We start from the raw sequence: 17,890 nt of genomic DNA, 5'->3' as shown, positions 1-17,890 counted from the left end.
TTCCCATCTGGCCCCAAATTCCTTGGTAGTAACTGTGGTGAACAATAGACCCCAACAGAGCAAGACTAAGTCCACTCCCAAGGAGGACTAAGTGAATGGACCTGATAGGCAGAAAGATTTACACCTCCCCTTCCTTGCAGATGCAAATTGCTAAACAGCAGGCACTACTGTCCAAATGTGACTGTCAACTGGACAGCTATAACTAAATTTGTAAACCAGCAAATTCCCTGCAGAAGAAATTTTGGACATTTGTCACCAAGAGCAGTTTGGTGGCTAAGGCTTTTTGGCAGTCTGTGCTGGATGTCACGGATACTTCAGCCAAAGTGATGACCTCTCCAGTGACCATGATGAGGTCTTTCTGTCTGCAGAACTCGAGCATTGCTCCCAGTGCCAGCAGGCCATTGAGGATTTGCCAGGCACTTTTCTCAGATAAAACAGAGAAGACTGCACCCCTTTAAGGACGCTAGGGCTACCGTTGGGTCCTTTGGGGGTGTAAACACTGGCACTGCAGATACACCAGTATGGCATTCAACAGCAACAACAGCAGTAGCATCTATAGTGCACATTTGGGCAGCCTTTCTCTTCCCCAAGACAGCGGTACTACCCCAGAAAGGGGCTTAGATCCCACAGAAAGAAGCAGATGGGTTCAGGCAGTCGATGCACCCTCTCCCAGCAACTCTCAAACACCCATTTTGACTCTTTCAGCTAGAGCGGTGTTCCAGTCATCGCTCAAGAAAGATAAGGCCATTGTGGAGAAACTAAATGAATTTTTTGTTTCAGAGTAGCAGCCGTGTTAATCTGTATCCGCAAAAAGAACAGGAGTACTTGTGGCACCTTGGAGACTAACAAATTTATTAGAGCATAAGCTTTCGTGGACTACAGCCCACTTCTTCGGATGCATCCGAAGAAGTGGGCTGTAGTCCACGAAAGCTTATGCTCTAATAAATTTGTTAGTTTCTAAGGTGCCACAAGTACTCCTGAATTTTTTGTATCAGTCTTCACTGCAGAGGATGTGAGGCAGATTTCCACACAAGCCATTCTTGTAAATGACAAATCTGAGGAATTGTCCCAGATGGAGGTGTCATTAGAAGTGGTTTTGGAACAAAGTGATAAATTAAACACTAGTTAAAGTCACCAGGACCAGATGGTATTCACCCAAGAGTTCTGAAGGAGCTCAGATATGAAATTGCAGAACTATTAAGTGTGGTATGTAATCCATCATTTAAATCGGATTCTTTACCAGATGACTGGAATATAGCTAATGTGGTGCCAATTTTTTAAAAAGACTCCAGAGGCAATGCTGGTAATTACAGGCTGGTAAGCCTAACTTCAGTACTAGGCAAACAGGTTGAAACTATACTAAAAAACAGAATTATCAGACACATACATGAACACTATTTGTTGGGGAAAAGTCAACATGGCTTTTGTAAAGGGAAATCATGCCTCACCAATCTACTAAAATTCTTTGAGAGGGGCAACAAACATGTGGATAAGGGTGATCCACTTGACAAAGTGTACTTAGACTTTCAAAAGCCTTTGACAAGATCCTTCACCAAAGGCTCTTAAGCAAAGCAAGCAGTCATGGAATAAGAGGGAAGGTCCTCTCATGGATTAGTTAAAAGATAGGAAACAAAGGATAGGAATAAAGGGTTAGTTTTCACAATAGAGAGAGGTAAATAGTGGTGTCCCGCAGGGGTCTGTACTGGGACCAGTGCTGTTAAACATATTCATAAATAGTCTGGAAAAAAGGATAAACAGTGAGGTGGCAAAATTTGCAGACAATAAAAAATTACTCAAGACCGTTAAGTCCAAAGCAGACTACACAAAGTTACAAAAGGATCTCACAAAACTGGGTGACTGGGCAACAAAATGGCAGATTAAATTCAACGTTGATATATGCAAAGTAATGCACATTGGAAAACATAATTCCTACTATACATACAAAATTATTTAGCTAATTCAGCTGTTACCACTCAAGAAAGAGACCTTGGACTCATTGTTGATAGTTCTCTGAAAACAACTGCTCAATGTGCAGCAGCAATAAAAACTAACAATGTTAGGAAGCATTAGGAAAGGGATAGATAATAAGAAAGAAAATATCATAATACTCAATAGAAATCCATGTATGCCCACATCTTGAATACTACATGCAGATCTGATCGCCCCATTACATAAAAGATACATTGGAATTGGAAACGGTACAGAGAAGAGCAACACAAATCATTAGGGGTCTTGAACAGCTTCCATATGAGAGGATATGTTAAAAATCCATAAAATCTTAACTGGTATGGAGAATGTGAATAAGGAAATATTATTTACTCCTTCACATAACACAAGAACTAGGGGTCACTCCAATGAAATTAATAAGCAGCAGGTTTCAAACAAAAGGAAATATTTCTTCACACAATGCACAGTCAATCTGTAAAACTCTGCCAGGGGATGTTACGATGGTCAAAACTATAACAGATTAAAAAAAAAAAGTAGGTAATTTCGTAGAGGATAGGTCCATCAATGACTATTAGCCAGGGTGGGCAGGGTTGCAACCCCATGATTTGAGTATCCCTAGCCTCTGCCAGAAGCTGGGAGTGGACAATGGGATGAATGCCTGTTCTGTTCATTCCCTCTGAAGCACATGGCACTGGCCACTGTTTGAAGACAGGATACTGGGCTAGATGGACCATTGATCTGATCCAGTATGGCCATTCTTACATTTGCATTCACCCCAACCCCTCTCGGGACAGGCTGGCATATTCACAATGCTTGGGGCTCAATCACCACTTACAGCTGGGTCCTAAGCTCCATCAGGGCAGGCTATGCCATCCAGTTCCTCTCCATCCCTCCTACTCTCCCTACCTCCCCGTCCGTTGTCAGCGACCCCTCTCACGAGTTGCTGCTCCTTGAGTAGGTTCACTCTGTGTAGAGAGCAGTGGAGGAGGTTCCACCAAATCACCAGGGTCAGGGTTTCTATTCCCAGTATGTTCTGGTGCCCAAATCCAAGGGAGGGATAAGACCCCTTCTCGACTTTTGCGGCCTCAACAAATATATCAGGTACATGAGGTTCTAAATGGTCACTCTGTCAACTATCCTCCCTGCATTGTCTCAGAATGACTGGTTTGCTGCCCTGGACCTTCAGGATGCCTACTTTCATGTGGTGATTTTGCCAAGCCACAGAAAATTCCTTTGATTCGTCATAGTAGAGCACCATTTCCAGTATGCAGTGCTTCACTTTGGCCTCTCTTCCTCTTGAATTTTTAAAAAATGCATGGCTGTTGTCAGAGCATATCTCAGATAGAAAGGGATCCCCATCTTCCCGTATCTGGACAACTGGTTACTGAGAAGCAGATCCAGAGAGGAAGTCCTTTCTCACGTCAACACCACACTGTGCTTGCTTGACCATCTGGTTCTCATCCTACACACTAGGAAGTCAACTTTGGTTCCCATTCAGACTATAGAGTTCGTTAGGGCCCTAATAGACTCTAAGAGTTCGAGAGCATTTCTGCCGACTGACCATTTTAAAGCAATTTGCAACCTCTACCTCAGTCTGCAATCCCAGTCTTCCGCAAGAGTTTGGATGTGCCTGAGGCTCTTGGGCCATCTGTCTGCTTGCACTCAGGTGGTCCAGTTCACAAGGCTGCATCTTTGCCCCATCCAAGTGTGGCTCAGGACAAATTACTGTCCGCCTCTTCACTGCCTGGACAGATTGGTCTGTCTTCCTCCATTAGTCCTGGACTCCTTACAGTGGTGGATGCTTTTCGAGAATGTTTGTCAATGTGTTCCTTTCGTCTGGCCCTTACCAACCAGGATTGTTGTCACCAACGCCTTGATGGGCTGGGGAGCACATCTGGGGTTGCTGAAAGTCCAGGGTCTGTAGTCAAAGTCCTCTCTGCATATCAAAGTGCTGGAACTTCAGGCCATTTACAATGTGTCACACTTTTCAGATCTATATCAGGGACTCAGGGATTCACATATCTACCAACAATACCATTGACGTGTATTATGTGAACAAGCAAGGAGAAGCACATTCCAGAATCTTCTGCCAAGAGGCAATTGGATTGTGGCAGTTTCACATCAGGGAAAGTATCACTCTGATAGCCGAGCACTTGCCCAGGATTCAGAATCACCTTGTGGACCACCTCAGCAGGAATTTTTCACTGAGTCACAAATGGTCTACGTGAAGACAATCATCCTTCAAACTATCTTCACAACTTGAGGCATTCTGACAATTGACCTCTGTGCCACAGGGACAACAGAAAATGTCACCCGTTCTGCTCTCAAGAGGGCTCGGTCCAAACTCCCTGGCCAACACTTTCCATCTCAGGTGGCAAATGCCTCTCTTCTATGCCTTTCCCCCAATCCTGATCATCCCACAGTTGGCGTGGCCAAGGCGGTACTGGTTCTCCAACCTTGTACTGTCAGTTCAGTCTCCCATATTGCTTCCTCTTCATCTTGACGTACTCACTCAGAATCATGGCTGCACCTTGTACTCTGTGCTCAGCTCCCTGTATCTCATGGTCTGGCTGCTACATGGCTGAATGAAGAGGAAGAGCAGTGTTTGGCAGCTATTCAGCAGGTTCCACTCAACAGTAGAAAACCCTCTACCAGGATGGCCTATTCAGCAAAATTGTTTTCTATGTGGTCATTGACCTGCAGAAGTCGGCCACTGCTGCCGTCCATCCAAGACATCTTGGAGTACCTGCTGCACCTTCAGTTGTTGGGACTTGAATTTAGTTTATTGCAAGTGCATCTTCAGCGATATTGACATTTCCTCCCCCCTATTTAGGGTAGAGCAATCTTCTCCAATCCTAGGGTATCAAGAATCTTAAAGGGCTTCTTCTCCAGTCCGAGAGCTGGTTCCTCTGTGGGACCTTAACATGGACCTACCTGCACTGATGGGACCTCTATTTGAGCCCCTAGCATCTTGTCCCTTTCCTCTCTTATCAGAAAACTGCATTCCTGGTAGCAATAACATCCACAAGGAGTGTGTGTGAGTTGCAGGTTTTGATGGCAGAGCCTCCTTATACACAATTCTCCAAGACAAGGTGACTTTAGACAAAACATTGTAATGTGGTCATGAGGAAGTGTCTCAGTTTCATTTGAACCAGCTGGTATCCTTACCCATATTCTTTCCTAAGCCACATTAGTCTCCAGAGGAACAGCATCTCCATACATTAGACATCAGGCGATGTCCAGCCTTCTATTAAGACAGGACTAAACCATTTTGTGCTTCACCTCGCCTGTTTGTGTCATATGCAGATCATATGAAGGGTTAAGCACAGACTTTTCACAGATTATCTCTAGATGGATAACATCCTGTATCAGGACTGTGGATGAAATAGCATTAGCTACACCCCCTCAGCAGGTGTGAACGCATTCAATGAGAGTGCAAGAAATGGCAATAGCATTCCTCGGTGACGTTTCCATCTGGGATGTTTTCAGGAATGCTACATGTTCTTCTGTACATGCTTTTATGAACCGTTATGCCATTACTGCATATTCCAGCATGGATACAACCTTGGGAAGGGTGATGCTGCAGTCCTTGTTTAGACAGACTCTGAGCCCCACCTCCTTGGAGGGGTATTGCTTGTGAGTCATCTAAGTGGACTACATGGCTGCATCTGCTCAAAGAAGAGAAAGAAATGGTTATTTACTGTAACTGTGGTTCTTTGAGATGTGATGAAAATGTGTATTCTGTGACACACACCCCAGTCTCTTTGCATCAGAGTCTCATCTCCCGGCTTTTGGTGCAAAGGAACCAAGAGGGGTTGGGGTGGCATCACCTCATATACATGGGGAGGGGCTATGGCCACGAAGTGCAAGCATCACCCCTCTACAGGTACTGCTGGGTAAATGCTCCCACTCCAGCGCACTAAGTGCACACAGACCGAAGTGGAATACGCATCTGCATCACATCTAGGGTTGCCAGGCATCTGGTTTTGACCAGAACACCTGGCTGAAAAGAGATCCTGGTGGCTCTGGCACAACGGGGCCAAGGCATGGCTCCCGGAAGCACCCAGCATTTCCCTCCAGCTCCTAGGTGGAGATGCGGCCTTGAGTGCTGTGGTTAATTGGAACAGCGAGGGCAGACGGGCAGTGCACAGAGCTGCCTGGCTGTGCCTCCTCCTAGGAGCCGGAGAGAAATACTGGCCACTTCCGGGAGCCACCTGACGTAAGCACCACCTGGAGCCCGCACCCTGAGCCCCCTCCTGTGCCCCACACCAGAGCCTGTACCCCCAGCCGGAGCCCTCATCCCCTCCTTCTCCTAGCCCAGTGAAAATGAGCGAGGGTGGGGGAGAGCGAGCAATGGAGGGAGGGGGGATGGAGTGAGTGACGGTTGGGGCCTCAGAAGGGGTGGAGCAGGGCAGGGCCTCAGGGAAGGAGCAAGGCAATGGTGTTTGGTTTTCTGCAAGCAGAAAGTTGGCAACCCTAATCACAGCTCTAAGAACCCCAGATACAGTAACTGTTTCTTCTCATTAACCTCTGTGGATAAGACAAGAAGTAAGGGGCTTAAATTGCATCAAGGGAAGTTCAGGTTTGACATTAGGAACAACTTCCTAACTATCAGGGTGGCTAAGCATTGGAACAAATTGCCTGTGGAGGTTGTGAAATCTCCATCATGGGAGGTTTTTAAGAACAGGTTAGACAGATCCTGTCAAGAATGGTCTAGTTATTATGTAGTCCTGCCTGCAGTGTAGGGGACTGGACTAGATAACCTATTGAGGTCCCTTTCAGTCATACACTTTTATGATTCTATTAAATTCCAATAGCCTGTTGTTTTGACTAACAAGTAAGGGAAAATCCTGCTGTAGAACAAATGCACGATCACACTGCTTCCTTGCTTTTTCCATTGTTTGTGCACACAGATTATTGAATCACTCACATGGTGGTCAAGGGGGAAGTTGTCATATTCTGCCCTGGGAGAAGAGAGCCTCAAGTATGCAGATTACAATGCTATAAAATTACCACTAAACCTTGCTGGTGAAAGGCATGTGTAATTGATGCTGTCCCTTGGCTCTTAGCCCTACCGTCCTCCCTTGTTGTCAGTTGCTTTAACTACTTCAGTATGAAACCAGAGTTCTGTTTGAAAATATAATCTTCAAATTCACAACAAACTGAATCATGCACATCTTCTGTGGGCTCTCTAAAGCAAGTGAGAACAAGTTCCTTTCATAATCTTCTCTGTCCACCTACAGCCCACTAGCTTTAATACAGGTCAGGGGCCTGAAATGTCCATAAACATTCAGAGGGGGATACTTAATCATGAATTTGAATAAAGAATACTTAATATATTTATAACATAGGGAATAGATGTAACCCCAGGGAACAAAAATCTTGGAAATAAAATGTACTAAGGATCAGGGCTGGCTTTAGGGGGGTAGCAAGCAGGGCATGTGCCTCGGGCCCTGCAAAGCCAAGTTGCAACATATATACAGAGTCACTGTGGGTAACTGTAATGTGACCATTACAGTAATTTAATCTGTAAAAGTGGCAATAAATCACCCTAAAGCAGCAGATTTCAAACTGTGAGATATGCCTATGGGGTCTTGGAGGAACATTTGGGGGGCAAGCGGTGATGCCAGGCAGCTCAGGTTTCAGCCCCCAGGGCTCAGGGTTCAGTCCTGGGAGGCGAGGTGGGGGCCCATTCCTTAGTTTCTGTCCTGGTCCCCAGGGAGTCTAACACCGGCCCTGCTAAGGATTTAATCAAGGGTATTGGAACATTAGAAATGAGATTGTTAATGATGGAAAAGGAAAAAAACTGAAAATCAAATTTATCATTGTTAATCTTCTGAAGGGTTTTGCTTGGAATTTTTTTTTTATTTTTAATTTTTTTGAGGGGGCGGGGCAGGTCAGGGAAGGGGTTTCTGTCCTATTATGTGAGTGAAACAAAAGCCAAAGAGTGACCCAGCTGAAATAATCACTAGTGGTTTTTCCCCCTGTGGATAGAAAAGAAGAATGACATTACTTCTATGGCTGTATTTTGGGTTCAATAGTGAAATGTACCTTGAATTAAACCTCTCCCAGATGGACTTTAGCAGAGAGCAGAATGTTCCCCCCTCCCCTCCCAATATATAAAAAATGAAGCACCCTGGACTTAAGCATGAGTTCATGAGACCTCCTTACTAAGATAATCAAGATCAGATCCTATCCTCACCTCCTGGAAGCAGGAGCAGATAGAGATTGGGGAAAGGCAAGAGTGGATTCTTCTGGAGCTACCCACTCCTGAGCAATGGAAACAGCTGTTGGGAGGCTGGGACAGCTCTCTGGTGTGATCTTGTTCCTTCAACAGTTCACTCTGATAGTCACTTAATAGGACTGCATGGACCTGACTTTCAGAAGTGCAAGCACTTGCAACTTCAGCTGAATATAGTTGCAGCTGTGACTTCATAATCTTCCTGAAAACTGGACGCTAGAGCAATCTTGTCTTCTATCATTGATGTTTTGGCCCGTAGGGATATGTCTACATGGCAAGAAATATAAAAATAAAAAAATGCAGCATAGAGTCTCAGAGCCCAGGTCTACAGATTCAGGCTTGCACTATGGTGCTAAAAATAGTCGTGTAGATGTTCAGACTCAGGCTCTGAAGCCTAGGGAAGAGGGTGGGTTTCAGAGCCTGAGCCTGAACATCTACACACTTAGTTTTAGCACCATAGTACAAGCCTGAGTCTGTAGACCCAGGCTCTGAGACTCACTGCTGTGGGCTATTTTTGGCATGTAGACAGGTATCATCTTCTATGGCTTCATCTTCACAGGCCACCATGATTTATAGATCTGTGCTAAACAAACCAAGTGGAAAGTTAGCTAAAGAGCTACTGCTGGATATCTCAGGGCAAATCTGATCAATTGTTCCACAAGGATTTCTTGACATTCTATACCATGGTTATACAGGAGGCCAAGCAGAGGGTCTTTTCCTCCATCATACTATCTGGAAAATCTTAGTCAACTGGTTTGTCTCCGGTTGTGGGCATAGTTACCAATTAAAGTCCTTCCTATTACTGGTCAGATGCGGGCTGAATTCTCCAGTTCCATGGAAGCACAACAACATGAGAGGAGGGAAGACCGATACAAACAGGTCTTTCCTGCTTGAGTTTCATCCTGTGTTGCTCACCAAGGTGTTAGTATTTTGAGCTATCAGCTGTACATTTAGCCCATCCCTCCTAGTTAGTTAAGGCCCATAAGGAAGTGCAGCATTTATTACTGGTGGAGACTGTTAATGCCTTCAGCATTTGAAGGAGACTTGAATGTATCATTTGCTCAAGAGATTTATTGATCTTGGTTTCCAATCTTCCCCTTTTTATTTCCTTCCTAAGAAAGTGCTGTGATTTTATTTTCTTTTAGGAACACCCCCCGCCCCCCACAAACCCAAAAAACAAAACCACCAGGGCCTTTAGAATCCAGGGGATTTTTCTTGGAGGATATACAAGACTCTGGAAGGGAAATTTAACTTAGGAGAGCCTCTTGGTAGAAGTTACAGAAGCTTTTCCCTGACTACCATTTCCTGGAGTTGCTCCTTACCCTCAAGCTGAGCAAAGGGAAGCCGAGACTGCCCAGACTCGAAGGTACGCTGGGGTCAGGGAGCGGAGAGGAGCCTTCGGCCAGCCAGCGGGCAGGCCAAGAGGAACAAGTGGTCGGTGGGAGAAGCCAGCGGGGTCTCGGAGCGCAGTGCAAGCACAGCAGGCAGGGGCCCCTTCTGAGCCATTCTAAACCTGGCACTGAGGAACCAGTAGTTCTCTAAGGGGCTCAGCTCACATTTTAGGCCAGCCTAAGTGGGAGAGAATGGCATTAGCAGCTGAGGAAGACATAACCACTTGTTTTAAAAGCAGCCACATGCACCTTTGTGGAAGAGGAAGGCTGCTTTGGGGAGGTCATTGCAGCTTTGAACTGGCTATTTGTGGAGTAGCGCTCAGACAAGGCTGTGGCAGCCAGCTGCCTGCCTTCTTATTTGGCTAAGGCTGGCTTCTTAATATTAAACCACTTTTCCAGCACCTGGGCCATTGCCAGGGAAGAGCCTGGCAGTACTTCTGGAATTCAAACCCTTACCGGAATTTTGAATGTCAAACTTGATTAGGACCCTCAAATGGGCTTTGGAAGGGATCTTCAGAGAAAACAATTTTAGCCTAAAAGACACCCAAGCTCTGAAGAAAATGGTTCTACCATCTAGGGAGGCAGAATAAAACTGATGAGCTTTTCAGTGAGTGCTACAGTAACTCCGGAGTGATGTACACTTAGGGAAGGGCTGTGAAATCTGGAGGACAGGGACTCTTAGGATATTCTTGGCACACAACTTACTAGACACTGATGACTTTCATAACATTCACTATCATGTATGTAAGTCAGATGTTGAAAATACAAGTTTATGCCCATCAATACTTGGTGATCAAAAGACAAAGATTTATGCATAGAAATATACTTAAGAAAAAGATTTTGAGTTGAATAGCTGCAGTCCTTCCCCTTGCTAATTTGTGTCTATTTAACAAATTCTGCCATTTGAAATATCCTCCTCTGGCCTAGGTTTGTTTAGTTTTCCAAACTCCATCCCTGTGGGAGCTTCCAGCTTCTTCAGAGACCCCAAACTTAGTTTTATTTAGTTTTATCAGGGGAAAGGAGGACCAGGAGCCTCCTGCATGACATTTCATGTGCTGAAATGCATGTAAATTAACTTTAAGTTCTTCAGGAGCCCATAAGGAATTTTTAAGCTTTCATCGGCATTTTATGCTGACCTTGCAAGCCTATCAGGAATCCATGGAAATCATTTCAGTGCCCAGTGTTTAAGCATATTAAACTTGTATATGCCTATACTAAATTGTTTCCATTGCATACAGAACCAGACATAGCATTTCTATGCATGAAGTCTATTTTCTGCATATAAACAGTATTCTTTGGGCAGTGAGTGGTAGCTCTGAAATAGGCCTCTAGCAACTTAAGGCTTTATAGGTTAATTAAAACCAACATCTTGAACTCTAGCCAGAGACTTATGGGCAGTCATTGATAGATCCCAAACTATATGATGTCATGTGTTGACTGTGTGACACATCACTTAATAAGTAGCTGGGTGCATTCTGCACTAGCTTCATTTTCTGGAAATTCTCACAACACATTGTGTGTTTATAGTAGTCTTATATTGGAGGAAGAGGCTGGGGCAGGAGCAAGATGTGCATCCATTTTCCCCCCAGCTCTTGTCACTTTTAATGTCTCTGGCTATGAAAGTGGGATGTGTCCAAGATGTGGTTGTGTATTCAACCAGCAGAGGGCCCCAGATACCTAGCTTTCAGACACTTTTTAAGAATGATATTTTAGGTCTGTTAGTGAGGCTCAAAAGACTTGAGCCCACATAGCTTTTAAGAAAATCTGCATGGTAGATTTTCCCTCTTTTTCAATTGGTTTAATTTGTGCATTTCATAGCACTAAGAGAAAGAGAGTAAAAGTATCTATACACAAGCTATAAATAAACAGACTGTCCCTTGTTTGTCTGTGCGGGGATCTTTCACACACAACTGGGGGAGAGTTTCTTGATTATAAATTTACAAAAGGGGGCAGGGGACTCTAGGACAGACATGGTACCTGATGCTATTGTTAACCTGTATTTGAAAATAAGTAGCTTTCAAGTTGAGGATGTCCCTTTAACCAAAGTTAATTCAAACAACACTCATTTAAAAACCCTTCCCTTTTTATGCCCTGAAATAAGCTTTGTTTATTCCTGCAGCCCCTTTGCTTCCTCTCCCATCCTTTCTAATGAACCCTCCCTCTGCCTAAACTGATCTTCGCTCTTTGTCTCTTTTCTCTCCCTCTCTCAGTATTGGTACAGTGAAATGCTCCTTCACTGTGTTCTTGCAACCTCTCTCTGTTCTCACAGCTGTTTCAGCATCCACACATAATGCTCCTGCCACGCTCCCAAACATTTCAGGTAAAACATCTCTACGTCCTGCTAAATACTCCAGTCAGAAGGCTGTTGCAACACTGCTTTCTCATTGAGTTCAGTGGAATGTCAGACCTATGGGAAACACAGCAGGTGAAGTAGAGGACCTGCAGCTAGGAGGATAATAATGGTTATTGAAAATCTTATATTGGACTCTAATTGATTAGTGCTAGGAAGCAGCTTTTCCTACAGACTTTTCCATAACTGTCCACTACTAGATTTCTTGCACCTGCCTCTGGAGTAGTTGGTACTAGCCAGTGTCAGAGACAGGATCATGGGCTAGATAGACCACTAGCCTGATTCTGTGTGGCAATTCCTAACTCAGCACAAATTTCCTGAGTGTGGATACTGCTTCTCATTAAAATAGGTCAAAGTGCCACATGCCTCTTGACAGACTCATTAAACTAGAATTTTTTCAGAAAAAAATCACTCAGTTATACAGACAATGAGAACATAGTTACATTTGATTTGTGGGATAAACCCTTATGTTACAGGTGTTCTCACTTCACATAATTGCCCAATCCTGGTTTGAAGCCTGCTTTGTTCTTAGCCTTGCTATCTACTGGTAATGAATTCCATAGGTTAATTATGCATTCTAATTTTTTTAAGTATGTCTATCACTCTGGTTTTGAAAGGACCCTTTTAAGATTAAAATCACATATAGACTGTAAGACCAGAAGTGACTATTGTGATCATCTAGTCTAGTGGTTCTCAACCTGCGGCCCAATCAGCACACAGCTGTGGCCCATGTGACATCCTCAGGGCCATATAGGTAGTATATATAGTGTGTGGATGCAGCCCATATAACACAGAGAGAGCTGTACATGTGTCCCACAGTGGTAAATAGGTTGAGAATGACTGATCCTGTACATTGCAGACCACAGAATCTCACCCACCCAGTCCTGTAGTAGGCCTGTAACTGGTGTCTGAGTTACTGAAGTCCTCAAATCTTGAGTCAAAGACTTAAATGGTGGATTCTCTGTAACTTTACTTTAGTTCAAACCAGCACACTGTAGTTCAAACCTTCACACTGCAGAGGAAGGTGGAAAACCTCAAACCTTTAATTCAAACCTCCACACTGCAGAGGAAGGTGGAAAACCCCCAGGGTCTCTGCCAATCTATTTTAAATAAAAATCTTACCTATATTGCTAATAGCCCATTTAGATTATTGAAAATTAACATTTAAAAAAAATCTAATTAGCATTTCATAGTCATAGATTGTAAGATTATAAGGGATTATTTCAATCATCTGATCTCCTGTATAACTCAGGCCAGAGGATTTCACCAAGTGATTCCTGCTTCAAGAACATAGCTTCTTGTTCAGTGAAAGCATATCTCTGGGAAAGACATCCAATCTTTATTTAAAGACTTCAAGCCATGGAAAACCTGCAATAAACCTTGGTAAGTTTTTCCAATGGTTAATTACCCTCACTATTGATGCTGTTTGTTTACTTTTTTCCTTTGACCTCAGAGCATGCCATTAAGATGAGTTTGGTTAGGTTCATTTTCAATTTGTACTTTAGTTTCATTCTCTGGTTCTCACTTTGGCTCTCATCAGCCAAGTCAGTTAGACTGAAGCTCCCCACACTGCATGGGAAGGATTACGTAGTGAATATAGATATGGGAACTATGGGTGCTGGGGGTGCTGCAGTGCCCCCAGGTTTTGTGCGAGGTCCTGGCCACCAACCCCACACCCAAGGTTCCGGTGCTGCTGGCTCTATGCCCAGGGCTCTGCTCCCAGGCCCGTGCCCAGGGTCCCGGGAGCCACTGGCACCCAGCCCCACGCCCAGGGTCCTGGCTGCAGGACCCACGCACAGGACTCTGCTCCTGGCCCCAGCTGTGATTCCAGCCTCAGCCACCTACCTCTGTCCGCACCCCCACCACCACCACCCTCCCGGAGCCATGGCCTGGTCCTAGCCAGAGCTCTGGGGAGAGGGGGCACGGACACAGGTAAGGAGGGGTATGAAGTAAAAAGTTTGGGGACCACTGGTTTTCAGCACCCCCACTGTAAAAGTGTTCCACTGGTAGTGAATTCTGAAAAGTCATTTGTCCATGGTCGGGTGGATTTTTGGGTTTTTGGTCCCTTTTCTTCTAAAGTTTCTTAAAATAATTTGGGGCCTAAACTGATTTTTGTCCCTTTAACTCTGATAGTTAGGGGAAAGGTTGCACAGGAGGGAGGTGGCTAAAATGAGAGAATCCAAATAGTGACATAAATGTGATCTCACTATTTGCAGCTGTGTTGGATTTTTCTGCCACTCTGCTAACCAGACAGGCGTGGTGGGGTTCCTATGAGCCGCCTAATTGTCTGTCAAATTCAGGGTGGTGGAGGAGTGCATCCAGGTGGAAGTTTAAAGAACTCATGGAACTTTAAGGAAAAAAATGAGATAAATTCCAGTGTCTTGGTCAATCTTCCTTCTCTCAATTAAAAACAGATTCTGTTGGCTAAATCTGTGTGTAAGCTACTACTGCCAGCTGCTTTTGCTACACATTCAGTGCAAGAGCGGGTGCAGTGATACAAAAAGCAGTTAAATTGTTTTGCAGATAAACATGGTGAATTCTCTCTGTTTTATTATTATGTGTTGTGCTAGAGTTGGGGACCCTAAAAATTCAGTGATTCACTTAGACGCTTGTAACAGAAGCTTCCTATTTGTTGTTCACTAATTGTCATTTCACAATTTTTCTGCTTCAAAAGTTACTATAATCCAATCACAGATCATGTGTGTAATTTAGGTGACCCACCACACACCATGAGTAGCAAGTATTCAAAGATAAATTTGGTCTGTCTGGGTATTTATGCTCATCCCATGGACTGTGACTGCCTTGTAGTTTTATAGTCAAAACAAACATTTCGTAAATTATCCATTTGGTGAAAATTGTACAAACAAACCATTCAGCAAATACTTCTGAATAATGAATACAGTTGGCAAAAACATGATTATTTCACGAACAAAAAACAGAGTTCCCTTCACAGCAGTTCTACTCATTACACTTCCAGTATCTTACTAGTAGCTCTTCTATAGAGCCCCTTGGAACACAGGAACTGTGAAAGGTGCTAGCTAAATACTTGGGTTCTGCATCAGTCTTTCTTGCTCCTTTGAAATGTTATTGTTCCATGTTTCAATACAGAAAACAGTACAATTGAATATTGTATTTCTGGCAGCTGGAGAAGAGATGGATTTCAAATGATATAGTCAAGCACATTTGACAAGCCTTTAAGTCTCCCTGCCTTTTTCTATGAAATTAACCCTTGCAACACTGGCATTGTACAAACTGGCAGATAACTAATGGCTCAAACCTAGGACTTGTTGATGTCCTCAATTCCCACTGAAGTAATGGGTGCTGGGCATTGCACGTTACAGGTGAAATCTACCTCTGCTGCATAAAGCCTGAGTAAGTGGATTCTAGGTGGGTAGGATGCAGGGTGGCTGGGAATGTGAATTCTAACACATACACACCCCTCCCTCCCTCTGCTATTCCAGCCTATGGGCTGAAATAGTGGCCGTGACCCCTTAAAGAGTATGTCTACACTGCAGTCTCAGGGTGTGACTAGCTCATATATACATACCCGAGCAGTGAAGCTGCAGCAGCACAGGCTTAACTGTGGGCTGTACAAGCCAGCCTGGAACTCAGGGTATTTATTATGCTGAAGCCTGTTCTGCCACAGATTCACTTTTCTAGTATCCAAGCTAGTTAGATCAAAGCTAGATGGGGTATGTCTATGCAAGCTGCCGTGTCAACAAACCCGGAGATAGCTGAGCGCTGTACCAAGACCACTGGATGCACGTAAACGCAACTCAGTGGCTCCTTTCCCTAGACCGTATCTGGCCTGTCCCCAATTAATGAGTGTTAGGCACTTGGATACGTTAGTGATGGGGGACATGTAAGTATCAAGTGGTCTCCAGCATGCGCTGGAGCAGAGACCATTCCCCCACACTTATAGGATGAGCAGGCACCCCAATGTAGCCTCTAAGCAACCAGACTCCTCTTCCATGGTCCCTCTGTAGGTCTTACATGGTGCTGAGAGCCTTGAGACAGCCCTCTCTATGGGGGTGGGGGAGGTGAAAATGCCGAGGAGTATGTAGGTCTGTGAGCTCCGTATGTAAGCATGTGGCTTACATGGTTCTGTATAAATAATTGTGGCCCCAATTCAGCAAGGTATTTAAGCACATGTGTAACATTAAGCACCTTGACTTCCATGGGACTGCTCTCACATTAAAAGTTATGCATGTACTTTGCTGAATCACGACCTTAATGTGTAGTCTCCAAAGGGTTAAATTATCATTCTCCTGGGAGGCAGACACCCCACTGCCACCACAACACCTCACTTTGTTCAATATGATGAAACAGTCCACTGTGCTAACTAATCTAATTCAATTAAGCATACAGTGGGATTTGTTTGAGAACCACCCACATTTTGGATTGAAATGAAAGAGAAAATCCCAGGGCCTCCCAAAATAGCCTGAATTATTAGTATAATCTTTATAATGGTGTTTTCATATAAAAAAAAACTAATAAATTTAAATAGACAAATTAGATGAATAAAAGCAGTGTTTACATATATTCAGACTAGATTACAGAAGGGGATATTTAGATCTTTTGGTCTTGTTGAATAGTGCAGCCAATGCCCACTCACAGAATCAGCTGAGATACTCTAACCATGTATTAAATAAAACTTAGAATGCAGATCAACTGGAAATATCACAGGAACAGAACAATGTGCCATGGTCAATATGCAATGTTAGCTCGCACACTTCTTTGTTGTCCTAGTTCAGAAAATAGCGGGGTGAAAATGATCTTTATTCTTCAATCACAAATATTCAGAGTGGACAAACCATATTTCATACACCATATTTAGTTTATTTTCTTAGTCCTTAGTTCAGGGAAGCTCGTCCCCACATACCAGGGGTGGACAAACTTTTTGGCCTGAGAGCCACATCTGGGGGGGCGGGAATTGCATGCAGGGTCATGAATGTAGGGCTGGGGCAGGGGATTGGGGCGTGGGAGGGAGTGCGGAGTGCCCCAGGAGCCGGTTTTGTTCAACATCTTTATTCATTATCTGGATGATGGGATGAATTGCATCCTCAACAAGTTCGCGAATGACACTAAGATGGGGGGAGAGGTAGATACACTGGAGGATAGGGATAGGGTCCAGAGTGACCTAGACAAATTGGAGGATTGGGCCAAAAGAAATCTGATGAGGTTCAACAAGGACAAGTGCAGAGTCCTGAACTTAGGAAGAAAGACTCCCATGACAGCTATAGGCTGGGGACCGACTGGCTAAGCAGCAGTTCTGCATAAAAGGACCTGGGGTTACAGTTGATGAAAAGATGGATATGAGTCTGCAGTGTGCTCTCGTTGCCAAGAAGGCCAATGGCATATTGGGCTGTATTCGTAGGAGCATTGCCAGCAGATTGAGGGAAGTGATTATTCCCCTCTATTCGGCACTGGTGAGGCCACACTTGGAGTATTGTGTCCAGTTTTGGTCCCCGCACTACAGAAGGGATGTGGACAAATTGGAAAGAGTCCAGCAAAGGGCAATGAAAATGATTAGGAGGCTGGGGCATATGACTTATGAGGAGAGCTGAGGGAACTGGGCTTATTTAGTCTGCAGAAGAGAAGACTGAGGGGGGATTTGATAGCAGCCTTCAACTACCTGAAGGGGGGTTCCAAAGAGGATGGAGCTAGGCTGTTCTCAGTGGTGGCAGCAGCGGCGGCTCCAGGCACCAGCGCTCCAAGTGTGTGCCTGGGGCGGCAAGCCGCGGGGGGTGGCCTGCCGGTCGCCGTGAGGGCGGCAGTCAGGCTGCCTTTGGCGGCATGCCTGCGGGAGGTCTGTTGGTCCCGTGGATTTGATGGCGGGTACACTGAAGCTGCGGGACTGGGGACCTCCCACAGGCATGCCGCTGAAGGAAGCCTGCCTGCCATGCTTGGGGCGGCAAAAAAGCTAGAGCCGCCCCTGTGTGGCAGATGACAGAACAAGAA

The sequence above is a fragment of the Malaclemys terrapin genome, chromosome 4 (genome assembly GCF_027887155.1).
Source record: "Malaclemys terrapin pileata isolate rMalTer1 chromosome 4, rMalTer1.hap1, whole genome shotgun sequence".
Lineage (NCBI taxonomy): Eukaryota > Metazoa > Chordata > Testudines > Emydidae > Malaclemys > Malaclemys terrapin.
Note: the sequence above shows the minus strand (reverse complement) of the source record.